Consider the following 26610-nt stretch of genomic DNA (forward strand, 5'->3'; position numbering starts at 1 on the left):
ATGCAGGACGGCAAGCCTGCTCGAAAATTCAAGTGGTTGGCTGTTTGCGAAGTGAGTTGGTGCTTCGGCAGAGAAAATAATCCCCCTACGTGGGGCTCGAACCCACGACCCTAAAGCTCTACCGACTTAGCTAGCCAGGTACCTCAATGGTAATCTTGTATTGGTCCAAATATCGTACAGCTCCGTTTGTGCAAAATAGGGTCAGTGAGAGTGTTGTTAATGGATCCTGTGGTGCAATCGGTTAGTGTATTGTGCTTATACAGCAATATGCTGCAATTAGATGACAATGTTGTGCGTTCAAGCTCCACCAGGAGCAAGTACTCTTCTTGAACCCTCTCCCTGTCTATTTCTTGTCCAGAAAAGGAGCATTTATTCAATCTATTTCATAAGTAATTGTGATAACAGGTCAGAGTGCAGGGACAGGGATTCAAATGTATAGTCTTCTGCATTACCAGCAATGCCTGACACATCAGCAATGCACGATGGCAAGCCTGCTCGAAAATCCAGGTGAATGGCTATTTGCAAAGTGAGTTGGTGCTTCGGCTCAGACAAGAATCACCCCATTTGTGGTATCGACCCTACGATTCTGAGGTTAAGAGGCTCATGCTCAAATGTCTGAGCTTGCCAGGCAGGTCAATTGTAGTACTGACTTGGACAGAATATCGTACAGATATGTTGGTGCAAAATATGGTGATCAGTAAGCGTGCTTTGCATAGCTCCTGTGGCGCAGTCGGTTAGCGCGTGGTACTTATACAGCAGTATGCAGCGAAGCAATGGCGAGGTTGTGATTTCGAGCCTCACCAGGAGCAAGTGCTTTTCTTGAACCCTCTGCCTGTCTATTTCTTGTCCAGAAAAGGAGCATTTATTCAATCTATTTCATAAGTAATTGTAATGTCATTGAGTTAACAGGTCAGAGTGCAGGCACAGCTAGGATGCAAATATATAGTCTTCTGCATTACCAGCAATGCCTGACACATCAGCAACGCAGGACGGCAAGCCTGCTCAAAAATCCATGTGGTTGGCTGTTTGCGAAGTGAGTTGGTGCTTCGGCAGAGAAAATAATCACTCAACGTGGGGCTCGAACCCACGACCCTGAGATTAAGAGTCTCATGCTCTATAGACTGAGCTAGCCAGGTACCTCAATAGTAATCTTGTATTGGTCCGAATATCGTACAGCTCCGTTTGTGCAAAATATGGTCAGTGAGAGTGTTGTTAATGGATCCTGTGGTGCAATCGGTTAGTGTATTGTGCTTATACAGCAATATGCTGCAATTAGATGACAATGTTGTGCGTTCAAGCTCCACCAGGAGCAAGTACTCTTCTTGAACCCTCTCCCTGTCTATTTCTTGTCCAGAAAAGGAGCATTTATTCAATCTATTTCATAAGTAATTGAGATAACAGGTCAGAGTGCAGGGACAGGGATTCAAATGTATAGTCTTCTGCATTACCAGCAATGCCTGACACATTTGCAATGCACGATGGCAAGCCTGCTCGAAAATCCAGGTGAATGGCTATTTGCAAAGTGAGTTGGTGCTTCGGCTCAGACAATAATCACCCCATTTGTGGTATCGACCCTACGATTCTGAGGTTAAGAGGCTCATGCTCAAATGTCTGAGCTTGCCAGGCAGGTCAATTGTAGTACTGACTTGGACAGAATATCGTACAGATATGTTGGTGCAAAATATGGTGATCAGTAAGCATGTTTTGCATAGCTCCTGTGGCGCAGTCGGTTAGCGCGTGGTACTTATACAGCAGTATGCAGCGAAGCAATGCTGAGGTTGTGAGTTCGAGCCTCACCAGGAGCAAGTGCTTTTCTTGAACCCTCTACCTGTCTATTTCTTGTCCAGAAAAAGAGGATTTATTCAATCTATTTCATAAGTAATTGGTATGTCATTGAGATAACAGGTCAGAGTGCAGGGACAGCTACAATTCAAATGTATAGTCTTCTGCATTACCAGCAATGCCTGACACATCAGAAATGCAGGACGGCAAGCCTGCTCGAAAATCCAAGTGGTTGGCTGTTTGCGAAGTGAGTTGGGGCTTCGGCAGAGAAAATAATCCCCCTACGTGGGGCTCGAACCCACGACCCTAAAGCTCTACCGACTGAGCTAGCCAGGTACCTCAATGGTAATCTTGTATTGGTCCAAATATCGTACAGCTCCGTTTGTGCAAAATATGGTCAGTGAGAGTGTTGTTAATGGATCCTGTGGTGCAATCGGTTAGTGTATTGTGCTTATACAGCAATATGCTGCAATTAGATGACAATGTTGTGCGTTCAAGCTCCACCAGGAGCAAGCACTCTTCTTGAACCCTCTCCCTGTCTATTTCTTGTCCAGAAAAGGAGCATTTATTCAATCTATTTCATAAGTAATTGTGATAACAGGTCAGAGTGCAGGGACAGGGATTCAAATGTATAGTCTTCTGCATTACCAGCAATGCCTGACACATCAGCAATGCACAATGGCAAGCCTGCTCGAAAATCCAGGTGAATGGCTATTTGCAAAGTGAGTTGGTGCTTCGGCTCAGACAAGAATCACCCCATTTGTGGTATCGACCCTACGATTCTGAGGTTAAGAGGCTCATGCTCAAATGTCTGAGCTTGCCAGGCAGGTCAATTGTAGTACTTACTTGGACAGAATATCGTACAGATATGTTGGTGCAAAATATGGTGATCAGTAAGCGTGCTCTGCGTAGCTCCTGTGGCGCAGTCGGTTAGCGCGTGGTACTTATACAGCAGTATGCAGCGAAGCAATGCCGAGGTTGTGAGTTCGAGCCTCACCAGGAGCAAGTGCTTTTCTTGAACCCTCTACCTGTCTATTTCTTGTCCAGAAAAAGAGGATTTATTCAATCTATTTCATAAGTAATTGGTATGTCATTGAGATAACAGGTCAGAGTGCAGGGACAGCTACAATTCAAATGTATAGTCTTCTGCATTACCAGCAATGCCTGACACATCAGCAATGCAGGACGGCAAGCCTGCTCGAAAATCCAAGTGGTTGGCTGTTTGCGAAGTGAGTTGGGGCTTCGGCAGAGAAAATAATCCCCCTACGTGGGGCTCGAACCCACGACCCTAAAGCTCTACCGACTGAGCTAGCCAGGTACCTCAATGGTAATCTTGTATTGGTCCAAATATCGTACAGCTCCGTTTGTGCAAAATATGGTCAGTGAGAGTGTTGTTAATGGATCCTGTGGTGCAATCGGTTAGTGTATTGTGCTTATACAGCAATATGCTGCAATTAGATGACAAGGTTGTGCGTTCAAGCTCCACCAGGAGCAAGTACTCTTCTTGAACCCTCTCCCTGTCTATTTCTTGTCCAGAAAAGGAGCATTTATTCAATCTATTTCATAAGTAATTGTGATAACAGGTCAGAGTGCAGGGACAGGGATTCAAATGTATAGTCTTCTGCATTACCAGCAATGCCTGACACATCAGCAATGCACGATGGCAAGCCTGCTCGAAAATCCAGGTGAATGGCTATTTGCAAAGTGAGTTGGTGCTCCGGCTCAGACAAGAATCACCCCATTTGTGGTATCGACCCTACGATTCTGAGGTTAAGAGGCTCATGCTCAAATGTCTGAGCTTGCCAGGCAGGTCAATTGTAGTACTGACTTGGACAGAATATCGTACAGATATGTTGGTGCAAAATATGGTGATCAGTAAGCGTGTTTTGTATAGCTCCTGTGGCGCAGTCGGTTAGCGCGTGATACTTATACAGCAGTATGCAGCGAAGCAATGCCGAGGTTGTGAGTTCGAGCCTCACCAGGAGCAAGTGCTTTTCTTGAACCCTCTACCTGTCTATTTCTTGTCCAGAAAAAGAGGATTTATTCAATCTATTTCATAAGTAATTGGTATGTCATTGAGATAACAGTTCAGAGTGCAGGGACAGCTACAATTCAAATGTATAGTCTTCTCCATTACCAGCAATGCCTGACACATCAGCAATGCACGACGGCAAGCCTGCTCGAAAATCCAAGTGGTTGGCTGTTTGCGAAGTGAGTTGGGGCTTCGGCAGAGAAAATAATCCCCCTACGTGGGGCTCGAACCCACGACCCTAAAGCTCTACCGATTGAGCTAGCCAGGTACCTCAATGGTAATCTTGTATTGGTCCAAATATCGTACAGCTCCGTTTGTGCAAAATATGGTCAGTGAGAGTGTTGTTAATGGATCCTGTGGTGCAATCGGTTAGTGTATTGTGCTTATACAGCAATATGCTGCAATTAGATGACAAGGTTGTGCGTTCAAGCTCCACCAGGAGCAAGTACTCTTCTTGAACCCTCTCCCTGTCTATTTCTTGTCCAGAAAAGGAGAATTTATTCAATCTATTTCATAAGTAATTGTGATAACAGGTCAGAGAGCAGGCACAGCTAGGATTCAAATCCATAGTATTCTGTATCACCAGCTATGCCTGACACGTCAGCAATGCAGGGTGGCAAGCCTGCTCGAAAGTCCAAGCGGATGGCTGTTTGCGAAGTGAGTTGGTGCTTCGGCAGAGAAAAGAATCGAACAACGTGGGGCTCAACCCACGGCCCTGAGATTAAGAGTCTCATGCTCCACCGAATCAGCCAGACAGGACCCTCAACGGTAATATTGACTTGGTCCGAATATCGTACAGCTCCGTTTGTGGAAAATGTGGTGATCAGTGAGCGTGTTGTTAATGGATACTGTGGTGCAATATGTGAGCATGTTGTACTTATACAGCAGTATACAGCATTTAGATGACAAGGTTGTGCGTTCAAGCTCCACCAGGAGCAATTATTCTTCTTGAACCCTCTCCCTTTCTATTTCTTGTCCAGAAAAGGAGCATTTATTCAATACACGTAGGAGGACGTTTTATAATTAATTGGTATGTTTGAGATAACAGGCCAGAGTGCAGGCACAGCTAGGATTCAAATCCATAGTCTTCTGCATTACCAGCAATGCCTGACACATCAGCAATGCACGATGGCAAGCCTGCTCGAAAATCCAGGTGAATGGCTATTTGCAAAGTGAGTTGGTGCTTCGGCTCAGACAAGAATCACCCCATTTGTGGTATCGACCCTACGATTCTGAGGTTAAGAGGCTCATGCTCAAATGTCTGAGCTTGCCAGGCAGGTCAATTGTAGTACTTACTTGGACAGAATATCGTACAGATATGTTGGTGCAAAATATGGTGATCAGTAAGCGTGCTTTGCATAGCTCCTGTGGCGCAGTCGGTCAGCGCGTGGTACTTATACAGCAGTATGCAGCGAAGCAATGCCGAGGTTGTGAGTTCGAGCCTCACCAGGAGCAAGTGCTTTTCTTGAACCCTCTACCTGTCTATTTCTTGTCCAGAAAAAGAGGATTTATTCAATCTATTTCATAAGTAATTGGTATGTCATTGAGATAACAGATCAGAGTGCAGGGACAGCTACAATTCAAATGTATAGTCTTCTGCATTACCAGAAATGCCTGACACATGAGCAATGCAGGACGGCAAGCCTGCTCGAAAATTCAAGTGGTTGGCTGTTTGCGAAGTGAGTTGGTGCTTCGGCAGAGAAAATAATCCCCCTACGTGGGGCTCAAACCCACGACCCTAAAGCTCTACCGACTTAGCTAGCCAGGTACCTCAATGGTAATCTTGTATTGGTCCAAATATCGTACAGCTCCGTTTGTGCAAAATAGGGTCAGTGAGAGTGTTGTTAATGGATCCTGTGGTGCAATCGGTTAGTGTATTGTGCTTATACAGCAATATGCTGCAATTAGATGACAAGGTTGTGCGTTCAAGCTCCACCAGGAGCAAGTACTCTTCTTGAACCCTCTCCCTGTCTATTTCTTGTCCAGAAAAGGAGCATTTATTCAATCTATTTCATAAGTAATTGTGATAACAGGTCAGAGTGCAGGGACAGGGATTCAAATGTATAGTCTTCTGCATTACCAGCAATGCCTGACACATCAGCAATGCACGATGGCAAGCCTGCTCGAAAATCCAGGTGAATGGCTATTTGCAAAGTGAGTTGGTGCTTCGGCTCAGACAAGAATCACCCCATTTGTGGTATCGACCCTACGATTCTGAGGTTAAGAGGCTCATGCTCAAATGTCTGAGCTTGCCAGGCAGGTCAATTGTAGTACTGACTTGGACAGAATATCGTACAGATATGTTGGTGCAAAATATGGTGATCAGTAAGCGTGCTTTGCATAGCTCCTGTGGCGCAGTCGGTTAGCGCGTGGTACTTATACAGCAGTATGCAGCGAAGCAATGCCGAGGTTGTGAGTTCGAGCCTCACCAGGAGCAAGTGCTTTTCTTGAACCCTCTACCTGTCTATTTCTTGTCCAGAAAAAGAGGATTTATTCAATCTATTTCATAAGTAATTTTGGTATGTCATTGAGATAACAGGTCAGAGTGCAGGGACAGCTACAATTCAAATGTATAGTCTTCTGCATTACCAGCAATGCCTGACACATCAGCAATGCAGGACGGCAAGCCTGCTCGAAAATCCAAGTGGTTGGCTGTTTGCGAAGTGAGTTGGGGCTTCGGCAGAGAAAATAATCCCCCTACGTGGGGCTCGAACCCACGACCCTAAAGCTCTACCGACTGAGCTAGCCAGGTACCTCAATGGTAATCTTGTATTGGTCCAAATATCGTACAGCTCCGTTTGTGCAAAATATGGTCAGTGAGAGTGTTGTTAATGGATCCTGTGGTGCAATCGGTTAGTGTATTGTGCTTATACAGCAATATGCTGCAATTAGATGACAAGGTTGTGCGTTCAAGCTCCACCAGGAGCAAGTACTCTTCTTGAACCCTCTCCCTGTCTATTTCTTGTCCAGAAAAGGAGCATTTATTCAATCTATTTCATAAGTAATTGTGATAACAGGTCAGAGTGCAGGGACAGGGATTCAAATGTATAGTCTTCTGCATTACCAGCAATGCCTGACACATCAGCAATGCACGATGGCAAGCCTGCTCGAAAATCCAGGTGAATGGCTATTTGCAAAGTGAGTTGGTGCTTCGGCTCAGACAAGAATCACCCCATTTGTGGTATCGACCCTACGATTCTGAGGTTAAGAGGCTCATGCTCAAATGTCTGAGCTTGCCAGGCAGGTCAATTGTAGTACTGACTTGGACAGAATATCGTACAGATATGTTGGTGCAAAATATGGTGATCAGTAAGCGTGTTTTGTATAGCTCCTGTGGCGCAGTCGGTTAGCGCGTGGTACTTATACAGCAGTATGCAGCGAAGCAATGCCGAGGTTGTGAGTTCGAGCCTCACCAGGAGCAAGTGCTTTTCTTGAACCCTCTACCTGTCTATTTCTTGTCCAGAAAAAGAGGATTTATTCAATCTATTTCATAAGTAATTGGTATGTCATTGAGATAACAGTTCAGAGTGCAGGGACAGCTACAATTCAAATGTATAGTCTTCTCCATTACCAGCAATGCCTGACACATCAGCAATGCAGGACGGCAAGCCTGCTCAAAAATCCAAGTGGTTGGCTGTTTGCGAAGTGAGTTGGGGCTTCGGCAGAGAAAATAATCCCCCTACGTGGGGCTCGAACCTACAACCCTAAAGCTCTACCGACTGAGCTAGCCAGGTACCTCAATGGTAATCTTGTATTGGTCCAAATATCGTACAGCTCCGTTTGTGCAAAATATGGTCAGTGAGAGTTTTGTTAATGGATCCTGTGGTGCAATCGGTTAGTGTATTGTGCTTATACAGCAATATGCTGCAATTAGATGACAAGGTTGTGCGTTCAAGCTCCACCAGGAGCAAGTACTCTTCTTGAACCCTCTCCCTGTCTATTTCTTGTCCAGAAAAGGAGCATTTATTCAATCTATTTCATAAGTAATTGTGATAACAGGTCAGAGTGCAGGGACAGGGATTCAAATGTATAGTCTTCTGCATTACCAGCAATGCCTGACACATCAGCAATGCACGATGGCAAGCCTGCTCGAAAATCCAGGTGAATGGCTATTTGCAAAGTGAGTTGGTGCTTCGGCTCAGACAAGAATCACCCCATTTGTGGTCTCGACCCTACGATTCTGAGGTTAAGAGGCTCATGCTCAAATGTCTGAGCTTGCCAGGCAGGTCAATTGTAGTACTGACTTGGACAGAATATCGTACAGATATGTTGGTGCAAAATATGGTGATCAGTAAGCGTGCTTTGCATAGCTCCTGTGGCGCAGTCGGTTAGCGCGTGGTACTTATACAGCAGTATGCAGCGAAGCAATGCCGAGGTTGTGAGTTCGAGCCTCACCAGGAGCAAGTGCTTTTCTTGAACCCTCTACCTGTCTATTTCTTGTCCAGAAAAAGAGGATTTATTCAATCTATTTCATAAGTAATTGGTATGTCATTGAGATAACAGGTCAGAGTGCAGGGACAGCTACAATTCAAATGTATAGTCTTCTGCATTACCAGCAATGCCTGACACATCAGCAATGCAGGACGGCAAGCCTGCTCGAAAATCCAAGTGGTTGGCTGTTTGCGAAGTGAGTTGGGGATTCGGCAGAGAAAATAATCCCCCTACGTGGGGCTCGAACCCACGACCCTAAAGCTCTACCGACTGAGCTAGCCAGGTACCTCAATGGTAATCTTGTATTGGTCCAAATATCGTACAGCTCCGTTTGTGCAAAATATGGTCAGTGAGAGTGTTGTTAATGGATCCTGTGGTGCAATCGGTTAGTGTATTGTGCTTATACAGCAATATGCTGCAATTAGATGACAAGGTTGTGCGTTCAAGCTCCACCAGGAGCAAGTACTCTTCTTGAACCCTCTCCCTGTCTATTTCTTGTCCAGAAAAGGAGCATTTATTCAATCTATTTCATAAGTAATTGTGATAACAGGTCAGAGTGCAGGGACAGGGATTCAAATGTATAGTCTTCTGCATTACCAGCAATGCCTGACACATCAGCAATGCACGATGGCAAGCCTGCTCGAAAATCCAGGTGAATGGCTATTTGCAAAGTGAGTTGGTGCTTCGGCTCAGACAAGAATCACCCCATTTGTGGTATCGACCCTACGATTCTGAGGTTAAGAGGCTCATGCTCAAATGTCTGAGCTTGCCAGGCAGGTCAATTGTAGTACTGACTTGGACAGAATATCGTACAGATATGTTGGTGCAAAATATGGTGATCAGTAAGCGTGCTTTGCATAGCTCCTGTGGCGCAGTCGGTTAGCGCGTGGTACTTATACAGCAGTATGCAGCGAAGCAATGCCGAGGTTGTGAGTTCGAGCCTCACCAGGAGCAAGTGCTTTTCTTGAACCCTCTACCTGTCTATTTCTTGTCCAGAAAAAGAGGATTTATTCAATCTATTTCATAAGTAATTGGTATGTCATTGAGATAACAGGTCAGAGTGCAGGGACAGCTACAATTCAAATGTATAGTCTTCTGCATTACCAGCAATGCCTGACACATCAGCAATGCAGGACGGCAAGCCTGCTCGAAAATCCAAGTGGTTGGCTGTTTGCGAAGTGAGTTGGGGCTTCGGCAGAGAAAATAATCCCCCTACGTGGGGCTCGAACCCACGACCCTAAAGCTCTACCGACTGAGCTAGCCAGGTACCTCAATGGTAATCTTGTATTGGTCCAAATATCGTACAGCTCCGTTTGTGCAAAATATGGTCAGTGAGAGTTTTGTTAATGGATCCTGTGGTGCAATCGGTTAGTGTATTGTGCTTATACAGCAATATGCTGCAATTAGATGACAAGGTTGTGCGTTCAAGCTCCACCAGGAGCAAGTACTCTTCTTGAACCCTCTCCCTGTCTATTTCTTGTCCAGAAAAGGAGCATTTATTCAATCTATTTCATAAGTAATTGTGATAACAGGTCAGAGTGCAGGGACAGGGATTCAAATGTATAGTCTTCTGCATTACCAGCAATGCCTGACACATCAGCAATGCACGATGGCAAGCCTGCTCGAAAATCCAGGTGAATGGCTATTTGCAAAGTGAGTTGGTGCTTCGGCTCAGACAAGAATCACCCCATTTGTGGTATCGACCCTACGATTCTGAGGTTAAGAGGCTCATGCTCAAATGTCTGAGCTTGCCAGGCAGGTCAATTGTAGTACTGACTTGGACAGAATATCGTACAGATATGTTGGTGCAAAATATGGTGATCAGTAAGCGTGCTTTGCATAGCTCCTGTGGCGCAGTCGGTTAGCGCGTGGTACTTATACAGCAGTATGCAGCGAAGCAATGCCGAGGTTGTGAGTTCGAGCCTCACCAGGAGCAAGTGCTTTTCTTAAACCCTCTACCTGTCTATTTCTTGTCCAGAAAAAGAGGATTTATTCAATCTATTTCATAAGTAATTGGTATGTCATTGAGATAACAGTTCAGAGTGCAGGGACAGCTACAATTCAAATGTATAGTCTTCTGCATTACCAGAAATGCCTGACACATGAGCAATGCAGGACGGCAAGCCTGCTCGAAAATTCAAGTGGTTGGCTGTTTGCGAAGTGAGTTGGGGCTTCGGCAGAGAAAATAATCCCCCTACGTGGGGCTCGAACCTACAACCCTAAAGCTCTACCGACTTAGCTAGCCAGGTACCTCAATGGTAATCTTGTATTGGTCCAAATATCGTACAGCTCCGTTTGTGCAAAATATGGTCAGTGAGAGTTTTGTTAGTGGATCCTGTGGTGCAATCGGTTAGTGTATTGTGCTTATACAGCAATATGCTGCAATTAGATGACAAGGTTGTGCGTTCAAGCTCCACCAGGAGCAAGTACTCTTCTTGAACCCTCTCCCTGTCTATTTCTTGTCCAGAAAAGGAGCATTTATTCAATCTATTTCATAAGTAATTGTGATAACAGGTCAGAGTGCAGGGACAGGGATTCAAATGTATAGTCTTCTGCATTACCAGCAATGCCTGACACATCAGCAATGCACAATGGCAAGCCTGCTCGAAAATCCAGGTGAATGGCTATTTGCAAAGTGAGTTGGTGCTTCGGCTCAGACAAGAATCACCCCATTTGTGGTATCGACCCTACGATTCTGAGGTTAAGAGGCTCATGCTCAAATGTCTGAGCTTGCCAGGCAGGTCAATTGTAGTACTTACTTGGACAGAATATCGTACAGATATGTTGGTGCAAAATATGGTGATCAGTAAGCGTGCTCTGCATAGCTCCTGTGGCGCAGTCGGTTAGCGCGTGGTACTTATACAGCAGTATGCAGCGAAGCAATGCCGAGGTTGTGAGTTCGAGCCTCACCAGGAGCAAGTGCTTTTCTTGAACCCTCTACCTGTCTATTTCTTGTCCAGAAAAAGAGGATTTATTCAATCTATTTCATAAGTAATTGGTATGTCATTGAGATAACAGGTCAGAGTGCAGGGACAGCTACAATTCAAATGTATAGTCTTCTGCATTACCAGAAATGCCTGACACATCTGCAATGCAGGACGGCAAGCCTGCTCGAAAATTCAAGTGGTTGGCTGTTTAAGAAGTGAGTTGGTCCTTCGGCAGAGAAAATAATCCCCCTACGTGGGGCTCGAACCCACGACCCTAAAGCTCTACCGACTTAGCTAGCCAGGTACCTCAATGGTAATCTTGTATTGGTCCAAATATCGTACAGCTCCGTTTGTGCAAAATATGGTCAGTGAGAGTGTTGTTAATGGATCCTGTGGTGCAATCGGTTAGTGTATTGTGCTTATACAGCAATATGCTGCAATTAGATGACAATGTTGTGCGTTCAAGCTCCACCAGGAGCAAGTACTCTTCTTGAACCCTCTCCCTGTCTATTTCTTGTCCAGAAAAGGAGCATTTATTCAATCTATTTCATAAGTAATTGTGATAACAGGTCAGAGTGCAGGGACAGGGATTCAAATGTATAGTCTTCTGCATTACCAGCAATGCCTGACACATCAGCAATGCACGATGGCAAGCCTGCTCGAAAATCCAGGTGAATGGCTATTTGCAAAGTGAGTTGGTGCTTCGGCTCAGACAAGAATCACCCCATTTGTGGTATCGACCCTACGATTCTGAGGTTAAGAGGCTCATGCCCAAATGTCTGAGCTTGCCAGGCAGGTCAATTGTAGTACTGACTTGGACAGAATATCGTACAGATATGTTGGTGCAAAATATGGTGATCAGTAAGCGTGCTTTGCATAGCTCCTGTGGCGCAGTCGGTTAGCGCGTGGTACTTATACAGCAGTATGCAGCGAAGCAATGCCGAGGTTGTGAGTTCGAGCCTCACCAGGAGCAAGTGCTTTTCTTGAACCCTCTACCTGTCTATTTCTTGTCCAGAAAAAGAGGATTTATTCAATCTATTTCATAAGTAATTGGTATGTCATTGAGATAACAGGTCAGAGTGCAGGGACAGCTACAATTCAAATGTATAGTCTTCTGCATTACCAGCAATGCCTGACACATCAGCAATGCAGGACGGCAAGCCTGCTCGAAAATCCAAGTGGTTGGCTGTTTGCGAAGTGAGTTGGGGCTTCGGCAGAGAAAATAATCCCCCTACGTGGGGCTCGAACCCACGACCCTAAAGCTCTACCGACTGAGCTAGCCAGGTACCTCAATGGTAATCTTGTATTGGTCCAAATATCGTACAGCTCCGTTTGTGCAAAATATGGTCAGTGAGAGTGTTGTTAATGGATCCTGTGGTGCAATCGGTTAGTGTATTGTGCTTATACAGCAATATGCTGCAATTAGATGACAAGGTTGTGCGTTCAAGCTCCACCAGGAGCAAGTCCTCTTCTTGAACCCTCTCCCTGTCTATTTCTTGTCCAGAAAAGGAGCATTTATTCAATCTATTTCATAAGTAATTGTGATAACAGGTCAGAGTGCAGGGACAGGGATTCAAATGTATAGTCTTCTGCATTACCAGCAATGCCTGACACATCAGCAATGCACGATGGCAAGCCTGCTCGAAAATCCAGGTGAATGGCTATTTGCAAAGTGAGTTGGTGCTTCGGCTCAGACAAGAATCACCCCATTTGTGGTATCGACCCTACGATTCTGAGGTTAAGAGGCTCATGCTCAAATGTCTGAGCTTGCCAGGCAGGTCAATTGTAGTACTGACTTGGACAGAATATCGTACAGATATGTTGGTGCAAAATATGGTGATCAGTAAGCGTGTTTTGTATAGCTCCTGTGGCGCAGTCGGTTAGCGCGTGGTACTTATACAGCAGTATGCAGCGAAGCAATGCCGAGGTTGTGAGTTCGAGCCTCACCAGGAGCAAGTGCTTTTCTTGAACCCTCTACCTGTCTATTTCTTGTCCAGAAAAAGAGGATTTATTCAATCTATTTCATAAGTAATTGGTATGTCATTGAGATAACAGGTCAGAGTGCAGGGACAGCTACAATTCAAATGTATAGTCTTCTGCATTACCAGCAATGCCTGACACATCAGCAATGCAGGACGGCAAGCCTGCTCGAAAATCCAAGTGGTTGGCTGTTTGCGAAGTGAGTTGGGGATTCGGCAGAGAAAATAATCCCCCTACGTGGGGCTCGAACCCACGACCCTAAAGCTCTACCGACTGAGCTAGCCAGGTACCTCAATGGTAATCTTGTATTGGTCCAAATATCGTACAGCTCCGTTTGTGCAAAATATGGTCAGTGAGAGTTTTGTTAATGGATCCTGTGGTGCAATCGGTTAGTGTATTGTGCTTATACAGCAATATGCTGCAATTAGATGACAAGGTTGTGCGTTCAAGCTCCACCAGGAGCAAGTACTCTTCTTGAACCCTCTCCCTGTCTATTTCTTGTCCAGAAAAGGAGCATTTATTCAATCTATTTCATAAGTAATTGTGATAACAGGTCAGAGTGCAGGGACAGGGATTCAAATGTATAGTCTTCTGCATTACCAGCAATGCCTGACACATCAGCAATGCACGATGGCAAGCCTGCTCGAAAATCCAGGTGAATGGCTATTTGCAAAGTGAGTTGGTGCTTCGGCTCAGACAAGAATCACCCCATTTGTGGTATCGACCCTACGAATCTGAGGTTAAGAGGCTCATGCTCAAATGTCTGAGCTTGCCAGGCAGGTCAATTGTAGTACTGACTTGGACAGAATATCGTACAGATATGTTGGTGCAAAATATGGTGATCAGTAAGCGTGCTTTGCATAGCTCCTGTGGCGCAGTCGGTTAGCGCGTGGTACTTATACAGCAGTATGCAGCGAAGCAATGCCGAGGTTGTGAGTTCGAGCCTCACCAGGAGCAAGTGCTTTTCTTGAACCCTCTACCTGTCTATTTCTTGTCCAGAAAAAGAGGATTTATTCAATCTATTTCATAAGTAATTGGTATGTCATTGAGATAACAGTTCAGAGTGCAGGGACAGCTACAATTCAAATGTATAGTCTTCTCCATTACCAGCAATGCCTGACACATCAGCAATGCAGGACGGCAAGCCTGCTCAAAAATCCAAGTGGTTGGCTGTTTGCGAAGTGAGTTGGGGCTTCGGCAGAGAAAATAATCCCCCTACGTGGGGCTCGAACCTACAACCCTAAAGCTCTACCGACTGAGCTAGCCAGGTACCTCAATGGTAATCTTGTATTGGTCCAAATATCGTACAGCTCCGTTTGTGCAAAATATGGTCAGTGAGAGTTTTGTTAATGGATCCTGTGGTGCAATCGGTTAGTGTATTGTGCTTATACAGCAATATGCTGCAATTAGATGACAAGGTTGTGCGTTCAAGCTCCACCAGGAGCAAGTACTCTTCTTGAACCCTCTCCCTGTCTATTTCTTGTCCAGAAAAGGAGCATTTATTCAATCTATTTCATAAGTAATTGTGATAACAGGTCAGAGTGCAGGGACAGGGATTCAAATGTATAGTCTTCTGCATTACCAGCAATGCCTGACACATCAGCAATGCACGATGGCAAGCCTGCTCGAAAATCCAGGTGAATGGCTATTTGCAAAGTGAGTTGGTGCTTCGGCTCAGACAAGAATCACCCCATTTGTGGTATCGACCCTACGATTCTGAGGTTAAGAGGCTCATGCTCAAATGTCTGAGCTTGCCAGGCAGGTCAATTGTAGTACTGACTTGGACAGAATATCGTACAGATATGTTGGTGCAAAATATGGTGATCAGTAAGCGTGCTTTGCATAGCTCCTGTGGCGCAGTCGGTTAGCGCGTGGTACTTATACAGCAGTATGCAGCGAAGCAATGCCGAGGTTGTGAGTTCGAGCCTCACCAGGAGCAAGTGCTTTTCTTAAACCCTCTACCTGTCTATTTCTTGTCCAGAAAAAGAGGATTTATTCAATCTATTTCATAAGTAATTGGTATGTCATTGAGATAACAGTTCAGAGTGCAGGGACAGCTACAATTCAAATGTATAGTCTTCTGCATTACCAGAAATGCCTGACACATGAGCAATGCAGGACGGCAAGCCTGCTCGAAAATTCAAGTGGTTGGCTGTTTGCGAAGTGAGTTGGGGCTTCGGCAGAGAAAATAATCCCCCTACGTGGGGCTCGAACCTACAACCCTAAAGCTCTACCGACTTAGCTAGCCAGGTACCTCAATGGTAATCTTGTATTGGTCCAAATATCGTACAGCTCCGTTTGTGCAAAATATGGTCAGTGAGAGTTTTGTTAGTGGATCCTGTGGTGCAATCGGTTAGTGTATTGTGCTTATACAGCAATATGCTGCAATTAGATGACAAGGTTGTGCGTTCAAGCTCCACCAGGAGCAAGTACTCTTCTTGAACCCTCTCCCTGTCTATTTCTTGTCCAGAAAAGGAGCATTTATTCAATCTATTTCATAAGTAATTGTGATAACAGGTCAGAGTGCAGGGACAGGGATTCAAATGTATAGTCTTCTGCATTACCAGCAATGCCTGACACATCAGCAATGCACAATGGCAAGCCTGCTCGAAAATCCAGGTGAATGGCTATTTGCAAAGTGAGTTGGTGCTTCGGCTCAGACAAGAATCACCCCATTTGTGGTATCGACCCTACGATTCTGAGGTTAAGAGGCTCATGCTCAAATGTCTGAGCTTGCCAGGCAGGTCAATTGTAGTACTTACTTGGACAGAATATCGTACAGATATGTTGGTGCAAAATATGGTGATCAGTAAGCGTGCTCTGCATAGCTCCTGTGGCGCAGTCGGTTAGCGCGTGGTACTTATACAGCAGTATGCAGCGAAGCAATGCCGAGGTTGTGAGTTCGAGCCTCACCAGGAGCAAGTGCTTTTCTTGAACCCTCTACCTGTCTATTTCTTGTCCAGAAAAAGAGGATTTATTCAATCTATTTCATAAGTAATTGGTATGTCATTGAGATAACAGGTCAGAGTGCAGGGACAGCTACAATTCAAATGTATAGTCTTCTGCATTACCAGAAATGCCTGACACATCTGCAATGCAGGACGGCAAGCCTGCTCGAAAATTCAAGTGGTTGGCTGTTTAAGAAGTGAGTTGGTCCTTCGGCAGAGAACCCACAACCCTAAAGCTCTACCGACTTAGCTAGCCAGGTACCTCAATGGTAATCTTGTATTGGTCCAAATATCGTACAGCTCCGTTTGTGCAAAATATGGTCAGTGAGAGTGTTGTTAATGGATCCTGTGGTGCAATCGGTTAGTGTATTGTGCTTATACAGCAATATGCTGCAATTAGATGACAATGTTGTGCGTTCAAGCTCCACCAGGAGCAAGTACTCTTCTTGAACCCTCTCCCTGTCTATTTCTTGTCCAGAAAAGGAGCATTTATTCAATCTATTTCATAAGTAATTGTGATAACAGGTCAGAGTGCAGGGACAGGGATTCAAATGTATAGTCTTCTGCATTACCAGCAATGCCTGACACATCAGCAATGCAGGACGGCAAGCCTGCTCAAAAATCCAAGTGGTTGGCTGTTTGCGAAGTGAGTTGGGGCTTCGGCAGAGAAAATAATCCCCCTACGTGGGGCTCGAACCTACAACCCTAAAGCTCTACCGACTGAGCTAGCCAGGTACCTCAATGGTAATCTTGTATTGGTCCAAATATCGTACAGCTCTGTTTGTGCAAAATATGGTCAGTGAGAGTTTTGTTAATGGATCCTGTGGTGCAATCGGTTAGTGTATTGTGCTTATACAGCAATATGCTGCAATTAGATGACAAGGTTGTGCGTTCAAGCTCCACCAGGAGCAAGTACTCTTCTTGAACCCTCTCCCTGTCTATTTCTTGTCCAGAAAAGGAGCATTTATTCAATCTATTTCATAAGTAATTGTGATAACAGGTCAGAGTGCAGGGACAGGGATTCAAATGTATAGTCTTCTGCATTACCAGCAATGCCTGACACATCAGCAATGCACGATGGCAAGCCTGCTCGAAAATCCAGGTGAATGGCTATTTGCAAAGTGAGTTGGTGCTTCGGCTCAGACAAGAATCACCCCATTTGTGGTATCGACCCTACGATTCTGAGGTTAAGAGGCTCATGCTCAAATGTCTGAGCTTGCCAGGCAGGTCAATTGTAGTACTGACTTGGACAGAATATCGTACAGATATGTTGGTGCAAAATATGGTGATCAGTAAGCTTGCTTTGCATAGCTCCTGTGGCGCAGTCGGTTAGCGCGTTGTATTTATACAGCAGTATGCAGCGAAGCAATGCCGAGGTTGTGAGTTCGAGCCTCACCAGGAGCAAGTGCTTTTCTTGAACCCTCTACCTGTCTATTTCTTGTCCAGAAAAAGAGGATTTATTCAATCTATTTCATAAGTAATTGGTATGTCATTGAGATAACAGGTCAGAGTGCAGGGACAGCTACAATTCAAATGTATAGTCTTCTGCATTACCAGCAATGCCTGACACATCAGCAATGCAGGACGGCAAGCCTGCTCGAAAATCCAAGTGGTTGGCTGTTTGCGAAGTGAGTTGGGGCTTCGGCAAAGAAAATAATCCCCCTACGTGGGGCTCGAACCCACGACCCTAAAGCTCTACCGACTGAGCTAGCCAGGTACCTCAATGGTAATCTTGTATTGGTCCAAATATCGTACAGCTCCGTTTGTGCAAAATATGGTCAGTGAGAGTGTTGTTAATGGATCCTGTGGTGCAATCGGTTAGTGTATTGTGCTTATACAGCAATATGCTGCAATTAGATGACAAGGTTGTGCGTTCAAGCTCCACCAGGAGCAAGTACTCTTCTTGAACCCTCTCCCTGTCTATTTCTTGTCCAGAAAAGGAGCATTTATTCAATCTATTTCATAAGTAATTGTGATAACAGGTCAGAGTGCAGGGACAGGGATTCAAATGTATAGTCTTCTGCATTACCAGCAATGCCTGACACATCAGCAATGCACGATGGCAAGCCTGCTCGAAAATCCAGGTGAATGGCTATTTGCAAAGTGAGTTGGTGCTTCGGCTCAGACAAGAATCACCCCATTTGTGGTATCGACCCTACGATTCTGAGGTTAAGAGGCTCATGCTCAAATGTCTGAGCTTGCCAGGCAGGTCAACTGTAGTACTGACTTGGACAGAATATCGTACAGATATGTTGGTGCAAAATATGGTGATCAGTAAGCGTGCTTTGCATAGCTCCTGTGGCGCAGTCGGTTAGCGCGTGGTACTTATACAGCAGTATGCAGCGAAGCAATGCCGAGGTTGTGAGTTCGAGCCTCACCAGGAGCAAGTGCTTTTCTTAAACCCTCTACCTGTCTATTTCTTGTCCAGAAAAAAAGGATTTATTCAATCTATCTCATAAGTAATTGGTATGTCATTGAGATAACAGTTCAGAGTGCAGGGACAGCTACAATTCAAATGTATAGTCTTCTGCATTACCAGAAATGCCTGACACATGAGCAATGCAGGACGGCAAGCCTGCTCGAAAATTCAAGTGGTTGGCTGTTTGCGAAGTGAGTTGGGGCTTCGGCAGAGAAAATAATCCCCCTACGTGGGGCTCGAACCTACAACCCTAAAGCTCTACCGACTTAGCTAGCCAGGTACCTCAATGGTAATCTTGTATTGGTCCGAATATCGTACAGCTCCGTTTGTGCAAAATATGGTCAGTGAGAGTTTTGTTAATGGATCCTGTGGTGCAATCGGTTAGTGTATTGTGCTTATACAGCAATATGCTGCAATTAGATGACAATGTTGTGCGTTCAAGCTCCACCAGGAGCAAGTACTCTTCTTGAACCCTCTCCCTGTCTATTTCTTGTCCAGAAAAGGAGCATTTATTCAATCTATTTCATAAGTAATTGTGATAACAGGTCAGAGTGCAGGGACAGGGATTCAAATGTATAGTCTTCTGCATTACCAGCAATGCCTGACACATCAGCAATGCACGATGGCAAGCCTGCTCGAAAATCCAGGTGAATGGCTATTTGCAAAGTGAGTTGGTGCTTCGGCTCAGACAAGAATCACCCCATTTGTGGTATCGACCCTACGATTCTGAGGTTAAGAGGCTCATGCTCAAATGTCTGAGCTTGCCAGGCAGGTCAATTGTAGTACTGACTTGGACAGAATATCGTACAGATATGTTGGTGCAAAATATGGTGATCAGTAAGCTTGTTTTGTATAGCTCCTGTGGCGCAGTCGGTTAGCGCGTGATACTTATACAGCAGTATGCAGCGAAGCAATGCCGAGGTTGTGAGTTCGAGCCTCACCAGGAGCAAGTGCTTTTCTTGAACCCTCTACCTGTCTATTTCTTGTCCAGAAAAAGAGGATTTATTCAATCTATTTCATAAGTAATTGGTATGTCATTGAGATAACAGTTCAGAGTGCAGGGACAGCTACAATTCAAATGTATAGTCTTCTCCATTACCAGCAATGCCTGACACATCAGCAATGCAGGACGGCAAGCCTGCTCGAAAATCCAAGTGGTTGGCTGTTTGCGAAGTGAGTTGGGGCTTCGGCAGAGAAAATAATCCCCCTACGTGGGGCTCGAACCCACGACCCTAAAGCTCTACCGACTGAGCTAGCCAGGTACCTCAATGGTAATCTTGTATTGGTCCAAATATCGTACAGCTCCGTTTGTGCAAAATATGGTCAGTGAGAGTGTTGTTAATGGATCCTGTGGTGCAATCGGTTAGTGTATTGTGCTTATACAGCAATATGCTGCAATTAGATGACAAGGTTGTGCGTTCAAGCTCCACCAGGAGCAAGTACTCTTCTTGAACCCTCTCCCTGTCTATTTCTTGTCCAGAAAAGGAGCATTTATTCAATCTATTTCATAAGTAATTGTGATAACAGGTCAGAGTGCAGGGACAGGGATTCAAATGTATAGTCTTCTGCATTACCAGCAATGCCTGACACATCAGCAATGCACGATGGCAAGCCTTCTCGAAAATCCAGGTGAATGGCTATTTGCAAAGTGAGTTGGTGCTTCGGCTCAGACAAGAATCACCCCATTTGTGGTATCGACCCTACGATTCTGAGGTTAAGAGGCTCATGCTCAAATGTCTGAGCTTGCCAGGCAGGTCAATTGTAGTACTGACTTGGACAGAATATCGTACAGATATGTTGGTGCAAAATATGGTGATCAGTAAGCGTGTTTTGTATAGCTCCTGTGGCGCAGTCGGTTAGCGCGTGGTACTTATACAGCAGTATGCAGCGAAGCAATGCCGAGGTTGTGAGTTCGAGCCTCACCAGGAGCAAGTGCTTTTCTTGAACCCTCTACCTGTCTATTTCTTGTCCAGAAAAAGAGGATTTATTCAATCTATTTCATAAGTAATTGGTATGTCATTGAGATAACAGGTCAGAGTGCAGGGACAGCTACAATTCAAATGTATAGTCTTCTGCATTACCAGCAATGCCTGACACATCAGCAATGCAGGACGGCAAGCCTGCTCGAAAATCCAAGTGGTTGGCTGTTTGCGAAGTGAGTTGGGGCTTCGGCAGAGAAAATAATCCCCCTACGTGGGGCTCGAACCCACAACCCTAAAGCTCTACCGACTGAGCTAGCCAGGTACCTCAATGGTAATCTTGTATTGGTCCAAATATCGTACAGCTCCGTTTGTGCAAAATATGGTCAGTGAGAGTTTTGTTAATGGATCCTGTGGTGCAATCGGTTAGTGTATTGTGCTTATACAGCAATATGCTGCAATTAGATGACAAGGTTGTGCGTTCAAGCTCCACCAGGAGCAAGTACTCTTCTTGAACCCTCTCCCTGTCTATTTCTTGTCCAGAAAAGGAGCATTTATTCAATCTATTTCATAAGTAATTGTGATAACAGGTCAGAGTGCAGGGACAGGGATTCAAATGTATAGTCTTCTGCATTACCAGCAATGCCTGACACATCAGCAATGCACGATGGCAAGCCTGCTCGAAAATCCAGGTGAATGGCTATTTGCAAAGTGAGTTGGTGCTTCGGCTCAGACAAGAATCACCCCATTTGTGGTATCGACCCTACGATTCTGAGGTTAAGAGGCTCATGCTCAAATGTCTGAGCTTGCCAGGCAGGTCAATTGTAGTACTTACTTGGACAGAATATCGTACAGATATGTTGGTGCAAAATATGGTGATCAGTAAGCGTGCTTTGCATAGCTCCTGTGGCGCAGTCGGTTAGCGCGTGGTACTTATACAGCAATATGCAGCGAAGCAATGGCGAGGTTGTGATTTCGAGCCTCACCAGGAGCAAGTGCTTTTCTTGAACCCTCTGCCTGTCTATTTCTTGTCCAGAAAAGGAGCATTTATTCAATCTATTTCATAAGTAATTGTAATGTCATTGAGTTAACAGGTCAGTGTGCAGGCACAGCTATGATGCAAATATTTAGTCTTCTGCATTACCAGCAATGCCTGACACATCAGCAACGTAGGACGGCAAGCCTGCTCGAAAATTCAAGTGGTTGGCTGTTTGCGAAGTGAGTTGGTGCTTCGGCAGAGAAAATAATCACCCAACGTGTGGCTCGAACCCACGACCCTGAGATTAAGAGTCTCATGCTCTATAGACTGAGCTAGCCAGGTACCTCAATAGTAATCTTGTATTGGTCCGAATATCGTACAGCTCCGTTTGTGCAAAATATGGTGATCAGTGAGAGTGTTGTTAATGCATCCTGTGGTGCAATCGGTTAGTGTATTGTGCTTATACAGCAATATGCTGCAATTAGATGACAAGGTTGTGCGTTCAAGCTCCACCAGGAGCAAGTATTCTTCTTGAACCCTCTCCCTGTCTATTTCTTGTCCAGAAAAGGAGCATTTATTCAATCTATTTAATAAGTAATTGGTATGTCATTGAGATAACAGGTCAGAGTGCAGGCACAGCTAGGATTCAAATCCATAGTATTCTGTATCACCAGCTATGCAGGGTGACAAGCCTGCTCGAAAGTCCAAGCAGATGGCTGTTTGCGAAGTGAGTTGGTGCTTCATCAGAGAAAATAATCACCCAACGTGGGGCTCGAACCCACAACCCTGAAATTAAGAGTCTCATGCTCTACCGACTGAGCTAGCCAGGTATCTCAATTGTAATATTGAATTGGAGGTTAAGAGGCTCATGCTCAAATTTCTGAGCTTGCCAGGCAGGTCAATTGTAGTACTGACTTGGGACAGAATATCGTACAGATATGTTGGTGCAAAATATGGTGATCAGTAAGCATGCTTCGCATAGCTCCTGTGGCGCAGTCGGTTAGCGTGTGGTACTTATACAGCAGTATGCAGCGAAGCAATGCCGAGGTTGTGAGTTTGAGCCTCACCAGGAGCAAGTGCTTTTCTTGAACCCTCTACCTGTCTATTTGTTGTCCAGAAAAAGAGGATTTATTCAATCTATTTCATAAGTAATTTTTGAAATTATTATGGATAAATGAATAAACAATATCCCCATTTTAAATAGAATTGTAACTAAGTGAACTTATACTCTGTTTTATAAGTGATTAACAATATGAGTTCATAAGAAGGGATTGTGTGACACGGACAAGGAGTAATACAAAGTTAATGAACACCATTCCAACTAGGCAGAAACAAATGGGTTGTGGACTGTGTAAACACATAAGGTCGTTAGCCTATGGTTGACCCTACTGAAACTTAGCTCTGGGGTTTTTCGATAAGGCAGTGAGTGCATTCCTAGGTTTTCTGTTAATTAAAACTGTCAGTTCAGTGGTGATCGATAATGTTGAGGGGTCAAAAGTTATCTGGGAGTGTGTTAGTAAGTTAGAATGAACTTTTCACCTTACTTTGTCCCGGTCGAGAGGAGGGGATTCTGTTAAAGCAGTGAAATGACGTCATGATCTGTATATAAACTGCTGCACGTGATTAAGTGGGAGCGCGCTCCGAGAATAAATTCTATTACCTATTACCTAGCAAATCCAAGCGGTTGGCTGTTTGCGAAGTGAGTTGGTACTTCGGCAGAGAAAATAATCACCCAACGTGGGGCTCGAACCCACGACCCTGAGATTAAGAGTCTCATGCTCTACCGACTGAGGTAGCCAGGTATGTCAATTGTAATATTGCATTGGGTCGAATATTGTACAGCTCCGTTTGTGGAAAATGTGGTGATCAGTGAGTGTTGTTAGTGGATCCTGTGGTGCAATCGGTTAGCGAATTGTGCTTATGCAGTAATATACAGCAAATTGATGACACGGTTGTGAGTTCAAGCCCCACCAGGAGCAAGTATTCTTCTTGAAACCTGTCTATTTCTTGTCCAGAAAAGGAGCATTTATTGAATACACTTAGGAGGACGTTTCATAATTAATTGGTATGTCATTGAAATAACAGGTCAGAGTGCAGGCACAGCTAGGATTCAAATCCATAGTCTTCTGTATCACCAGCTATGCCTGACACGTCAACAATGCAGGGTGGCAAGCCTGCTCGAAAGTCCAGGTGAATGGCTGTTTAAAACCTCTTAAGCTTACCCCCTACTTTTTCGAACATTCTGTTAAAAATCGCGCAACATTTCAGCGTCCTGCTACTCATGCCAGGAATATAGTATATGCATATGATTAGTATGTGTGGATAGAAAACACTCTCACGTTTCTAAAACTGGTTAAATCACGGCTGTGACTATAACAGAGCGTGTGTTTCATCAAAAAGCGCAAGAAAAACTGATCACTGAAAACTGGAAAAAATATCAATGCGCCACTTGCATGTATTGTTTAAGGGACACCAAATTAAATGGGGCTGAGATTGCAAGTCCTACAGCTTCCACACGATGTCGCCAGTCTTGTCATTTGCCTGGGCTTTGTTTCTTGGTCAAACAAGTGAGAGGGAGCCCATTTCTTCCGGTCTCCGACAGGATGTTTTGGAGGAGAAATTTCCGACCATGATTTCAAGACGTGGAGCTATTGAATACACATCGCCCGTGATCAATTTGATAAATTATTAACGTTTACTAATACCTAAAGTTGGATTACAAAAGTATTTCGAAGTGTTTTATGAAAGTTTATCGTCAACTTTTTTAATTTAAAAAAATGACGCAGCGTTTTGAAACAATGTTTTTTCTGAATTACACAGTTTCCATAGATGGCTATTTTGGGTATATATGGACCGATTTAATCGAAAAAAAGACCCAATAGTGATGTTTATGGGGCATATAGGAGTGCCAAGAAAGAAGCTCGTCAAAGGTAATAAATGTTTTATATTTTATTTCTGCTATTTGTGTAGCGCCGGCTACGCTAATTATTTTGTTTACGTCGCCTTCATGCATTTTGGGGTGTTGCATGCTATCAGATAATAGCTTCTCATGCTTTCGCCGAAAAGCATTTTAAAACTCTGACTTGTTGGCTAGATTCACAACGAGTGTAGCTTTAATTCAATACCCTGCATGTGTGTTTTAATGAACGTTTGAGTTTTAACGAGTGCTATTAGCATTTAGCGTAGCGCATGTGCATTTCCAGGTGGCTAGATGAGACGTCTGCGTGTCGGGTGCGCTTAACTGGTTAAAAAGTGAGTTGATGCTTCGGCAGAGAAAAGAATCGAACAATGTGGGGCTCAACCCGCGGCCCTGAGATTAAGAGTCTCATTATCCACCAAATCAGCCACCCAGGAACCTCAACGGTAATATTGACTTCGTCCGAATATCGTACAGCTCCGTTTGTGGAAAATGTGGTGAGCAGTGAGAGTGTTGTTAGTGGATCCTGTGGTGCAATCGGTTAGCGTATTGTACTTATACAGTAATATACACCAAATTGATGACAAGGTTGTGAGGTCAAGCCCCACCAGGAGCAAGTATTCTTCTTGAACCATGTCTATTTCTTGTCCAGAAAAGGAGCATTTATTCAATCTATTTCATAAGTAATTGATATGTCATTGAGATAACAGGTCAGAGTGCAGGCACAGCTAGGATTCAAATCCATAGTCTTCTGTATCACCAGCTATGCCTGACACGTCAGCAATGCAGGATGGCAGACCTGCTAGAATGTCCAGGTGAATGGCTGTTTGCAAAGTGAGTTGGTGCTTCGGCTCAGACAAGAATCACCCCATTTGTGGTATCGACCCTACGATTCTGAGGTTAAGAGGCTCATGCTCAAACGTCTGAGCTTGCCAGGCAGGTCAATTGTAGTACTGACTTGGACCGCATATCGTAAAGATATGTTGGGGCAAAATATGGTGATCAGTAAACATGCTTTTCATAGCTCCTGTGGTGCAGTCGGTTAGCGTGGTACTTATACAGCAGTATGCAGCAAAGCAATTCCGAGGTTGTGAGTTCGAGCCTCACCAGGAGCAAATTCTTTTCTTGAACCCTCTGCCTGTCGATTTCTTGTCCAGGAAAAGAGCATTTATTCAATCTATTTCATAAGTAATTGGTATGTCATTGAGATAACAGGTCAGAGTGCAGGGACAGCTACAATTCAAATGTATAGTCTTCTGCATTACCAGCAATGCCTGACACATCAGCAATGCAAGATGGCAAAGCCTGCTCGAAAATCCAAGAGGTTGGTTGTTCGCGAAGTGAGTTGGTACTTCGTCAGAGAAAAAAATCACCCAACGTGGGGCTCGAACCCACGACCCTGAGATTAAGAGTCTCATGCTCTACCAACTGAGCTAGCCAGGTATCTCGATGGTAACATGGTATTGGTCCAAATGTCGTACAGCTCCGTTTGTGCAAAATATGGTGATCAGTGAGAGTGCTGTTAATGGATCCTGTTGTGCAATCTGTGAGCGTTTTGTACTTATACAGCAGTATACAGCAATTAGATGACAAGGTTGTGAGTTCAAGCCCCACCAGGAGAAAGTATTCTTCTTGAACCCTCTCCCTGTCTATTTCTTGTCCAGAAAAGGAGCATTTATTCAATCTATTTCATAAGTAATTGATATGTCATTGAGATAACAGGTCAGAGTGCAGGCACAGCTAGGATTCAAATCCATAGTCTTCTGTATCACCAGCTATGCCTGACACGTCAGCAATGCAGGATGGCAGACCTGCTAGAATGTCCAGGTGAATGGCTGTTTGCAAAGTGAGTTGGTGCTTCGGCTCAGACAAGAATCACCCCATTTGTGGTATCGACCATACGATTCTGAGGTTAAGAGGCTCGTGCTCAAACGTCTGAGCTTGCCAGGCAGGTCAATTGTAGTACTGACTTGGACCGCATATCGTAAAGATATGTTCGGGCAAAATATGGTGATCAGTAAACATGCTTTTCATAGCTCCTGTGGCGCAGTCGGTTAGCGCGTGGTACTTATACAGCAGTATGCAGCAAAGCAATTCCGAGGTTGTGAGTTCGAGTCTCACCAGGAGCAAATTCTTTTCTTGAACCCTCTGCCTGCCGATTTCTTGTCCAGGAAAAGAGCATTTATTCAATCTATTTCATAAGTAATTGGTATGTCATTGAGATAACAGGTCAGAGTGCAGGGACAGCTACAATTCAAATGTATAGTCTTCTGCAT

At 44.6% G+C, this 26610-nt stretch overlaps 24 non-coding genes across 24 annotated transcripts; 23 read left to right on the forward strand and 1 right to left on the reverse strand.

The window, feature by feature from the left end:
* Positions 1-715: 715 nt before the first annotated feature.
* trnai-uau (transfer RNA isoleucine (anticodon UAU)) lies at positions 716-809 on the forward strand. Its single transcript has 2 exons — positions 716-753; positions 774-809. It is a non-coding gene; the product is annotated as a tRNA-Ile (tRNA).
* A 902-nt stretch (positions 810-1711) lies between these two features.
* Positions 1712-1805, forward strand: trnai-uau (transfer RNA isoleucine (anticodon UAU)). Its single transcript has 2 exons — positions 1712-1749; positions 1770-1805. It is a non-coding gene; the product is annotated as a tRNA-Ile (tRNA).
* An 888-nt stretch (positions 1806-2693) lies between these two features.
* Positions 2694-2787, forward strand: trnai-uau (transfer RNA isoleucine (anticodon UAU)). The gene is made up of 2 exons: positions 2694-2731; positions 2752-2787. It is a non-coding gene; the product is annotated as a tRNA-Ile (tRNA).
* An 888-nt stretch (positions 2788-3675) lies between these two features.
* Positions 3676-3769, forward strand: trnai-uau (transfer RNA isoleucine (anticodon UAU)). Its single transcript has 2 exons — positions 3676-3713; positions 3734-3769. It is a non-coding gene; the product is annotated as a tRNA-Ile (tRNA).
* A 1406-nt stretch (positions 3770-5175) lies between these two features.
* trnai-uau (transfer RNA isoleucine (anticodon UAU)) lies at positions 5176-5269 on the forward strand. The gene is made up of 2 exons: positions 5176-5213; positions 5234-5269. It is a non-coding gene; the product is annotated as a tRNA-Ile (tRNA).
* Positions 5270-6157: 888 nt separating this feature from the next.
* trnai-uau (transfer RNA isoleucine (anticodon UAU)) lies at positions 6158-6251 on the forward strand. Its single transcript has 2 exons — positions 6158-6195; positions 6216-6251. It is a non-coding gene; the product is annotated as a tRNA-Ile (tRNA).
* Positions 6252-7141: 890 nt separating this feature from the next.
* trnai-uau (transfer RNA isoleucine (anticodon UAU)) lies at positions 7142-7235 on the forward strand. Its single transcript has 2 exons — positions 7142-7179; positions 7200-7235. It is a non-coding gene; the product is annotated as a tRNA-Ile (tRNA).
* Positions 7236-8123: 888 nt separating this feature from the next.
* On the forward strand, positions 8124-8217 carry trnai-uau (transfer RNA isoleucine (anticodon UAU)). Its single transcript has 2 exons — positions 8124-8161; positions 8182-8217. It is a non-coding gene; the product is annotated as a tRNA-Ile (tRNA).
* An 888-nt stretch (positions 8218-9105) lies between these two features.
* Positions 9106-9199, forward strand: trnai-uau (transfer RNA isoleucine (anticodon UAU)). Its single transcript has 2 exons — positions 9106-9143; positions 9164-9199. It is a non-coding gene; the product is annotated as a tRNA-Ile (tRNA).
* Positions 9200-10087: 888 nt separating this feature from the next.
* On the forward strand, positions 10088-10181 carry trnai-uau (transfer RNA isoleucine (anticodon UAU)). The gene is made up of 2 exons: positions 10088-10125; positions 10146-10181. It is a non-coding gene; the product is annotated as a tRNA-Ile (tRNA).
* Positions 10182-11069: 888 nt separating this feature from the next.
* Positions 11070-11163, forward strand: trnai-uau (transfer RNA isoleucine (anticodon UAU)). Its single transcript has 2 exons — positions 11070-11107; positions 11128-11163. It is a non-coding gene; the product is annotated as a tRNA-Ile (tRNA).
* An 888-nt stretch (positions 11164-12051) lies between these two features.
* On the forward strand, positions 12052-12145 carry trnai-uau (transfer RNA isoleucine (anticodon UAU)). Its single transcript has 2 exons — positions 12052-12089; positions 12110-12145. It is a non-coding gene; the product is annotated as a tRNA-Ile (tRNA).
* Positions 12146-13033: 888 nt separating this feature from the next.
* Positions 13034-13127, forward strand: trnai-uau (transfer RNA isoleucine (anticodon UAU)). The gene is made up of 2 exons: positions 13034-13071; positions 13092-13127. It is a non-coding gene; the product is annotated as a tRNA-Ile (tRNA).
* Positions 13128-14015: 888 nt separating this feature from the next.
* trnai-uau (transfer RNA isoleucine (anticodon UAU)) lies at positions 14016-14109 on the forward strand. Its single transcript has 2 exons — positions 14016-14053; positions 14074-14109. It is a non-coding gene; the product is annotated as a tRNA-Ile (tRNA).
* Positions 14110-14997: 888 nt separating this feature from the next.
* Positions 14998-15091, forward strand: trnai-uau (transfer RNA isoleucine (anticodon UAU)). The gene is made up of 2 exons: positions 14998-15035; positions 15056-15091. It is a non-coding gene; the product is annotated as a tRNA-Ile (tRNA).
* An 888-nt stretch (positions 15092-15979) lies between these two features.
* trnai-uau (transfer RNA isoleucine (anticodon UAU)) lies at positions 15980-16073 on the forward strand. Its single transcript has 2 exons — positions 15980-16017; positions 16038-16073. It is a non-coding gene; the product is annotated as a tRNA-Ile (tRNA).
* Positions 16074-17410: 1337 nt separating this feature from the next.
* On the forward strand, positions 17411-17504 carry trnai-uau (transfer RNA isoleucine (anticodon UAU)). The gene is made up of 2 exons: positions 17411-17448; positions 17469-17504. It is a non-coding gene; the product is annotated as a tRNA-Ile (tRNA).
* An 888-nt stretch (positions 17505-18392) lies between these two features.
* Positions 18393-18486, forward strand: trnai-uau (transfer RNA isoleucine (anticodon UAU)). Its single transcript has 2 exons — positions 18393-18430; positions 18451-18486. It is a non-coding gene; the product is annotated as a tRNA-Ile (tRNA).
* An 888-nt stretch (positions 18487-19374) lies between these two features.
* Positions 19375-19468, forward strand: trnai-uau (transfer RNA isoleucine (anticodon UAU)). The gene is made up of 2 exons: positions 19375-19412; positions 19433-19468. It is a non-coding gene; the product is annotated as a tRNA-Ile (tRNA).
* Positions 19469-20356: 888 nt separating this feature from the next.
* On the forward strand, positions 20357-20450 carry trnai-uau (transfer RNA isoleucine (anticodon UAU)). Its single transcript has 2 exons — positions 20357-20394; positions 20415-20450. It is a non-coding gene; the product is annotated as a tRNA-Ile (tRNA).
* An 888-nt stretch (positions 20451-21338) lies between these two features.
* On the forward strand, positions 21339-21432 carry trnai-uau (transfer RNA isoleucine (anticodon UAU)). Its single transcript has 2 exons — positions 21339-21376; positions 21397-21432. It is a non-coding gene; the product is annotated as a tRNA-Ile (tRNA).
* A 966-nt stretch (positions 21433-22398) lies between these two features.
* Positions 22399-22492, forward strand: trnai-uau (transfer RNA isoleucine (anticodon UAU)). Its single transcript has 2 exons — positions 22399-22436; positions 22457-22492. It is a non-coding gene; the product is annotated as a tRNA-Ile (tRNA).
* A 3212-nt stretch (positions 22493-25704) lies between these two features.
* On the reverse strand, positions 25705-25777 carry trnak-cuu (transfer RNA lysine (anticodon CUU)). Its single transcript has one exon. It is a non-coding gene; the product is annotated as a tRNA-Lys (tRNA).
* Positions 25778-26369: 592 nt separating this feature from the next.
* On the forward strand, positions 26370-26463 carry trnai-uau (transfer RNA isoleucine (anticodon UAU)). The gene is made up of 2 exons: positions 26370-26407; positions 26428-26463. It is a non-coding gene; the product is annotated as a tRNA-Ile (tRNA).
* Positions 26464-26610: the final 147 nt, after the last annotated feature.

The sequence above is a fragment of the Oncorhynchus clarkii genome, chromosome 20 (genome assembly GCF_045791955.1).
Source record: "Oncorhynchus clarkii lewisi isolate Uvic-CL-2024 chromosome 20, UVic_Ocla_1.0, whole genome shotgun sequence".
In the NCBI taxonomy this organism is placed as follows: Eukaryota; Metazoa; Chordata; class Actinopteri; order Salmoniformes; family Salmonidae; genus Oncorhynchus; species Oncorhynchus clarkii.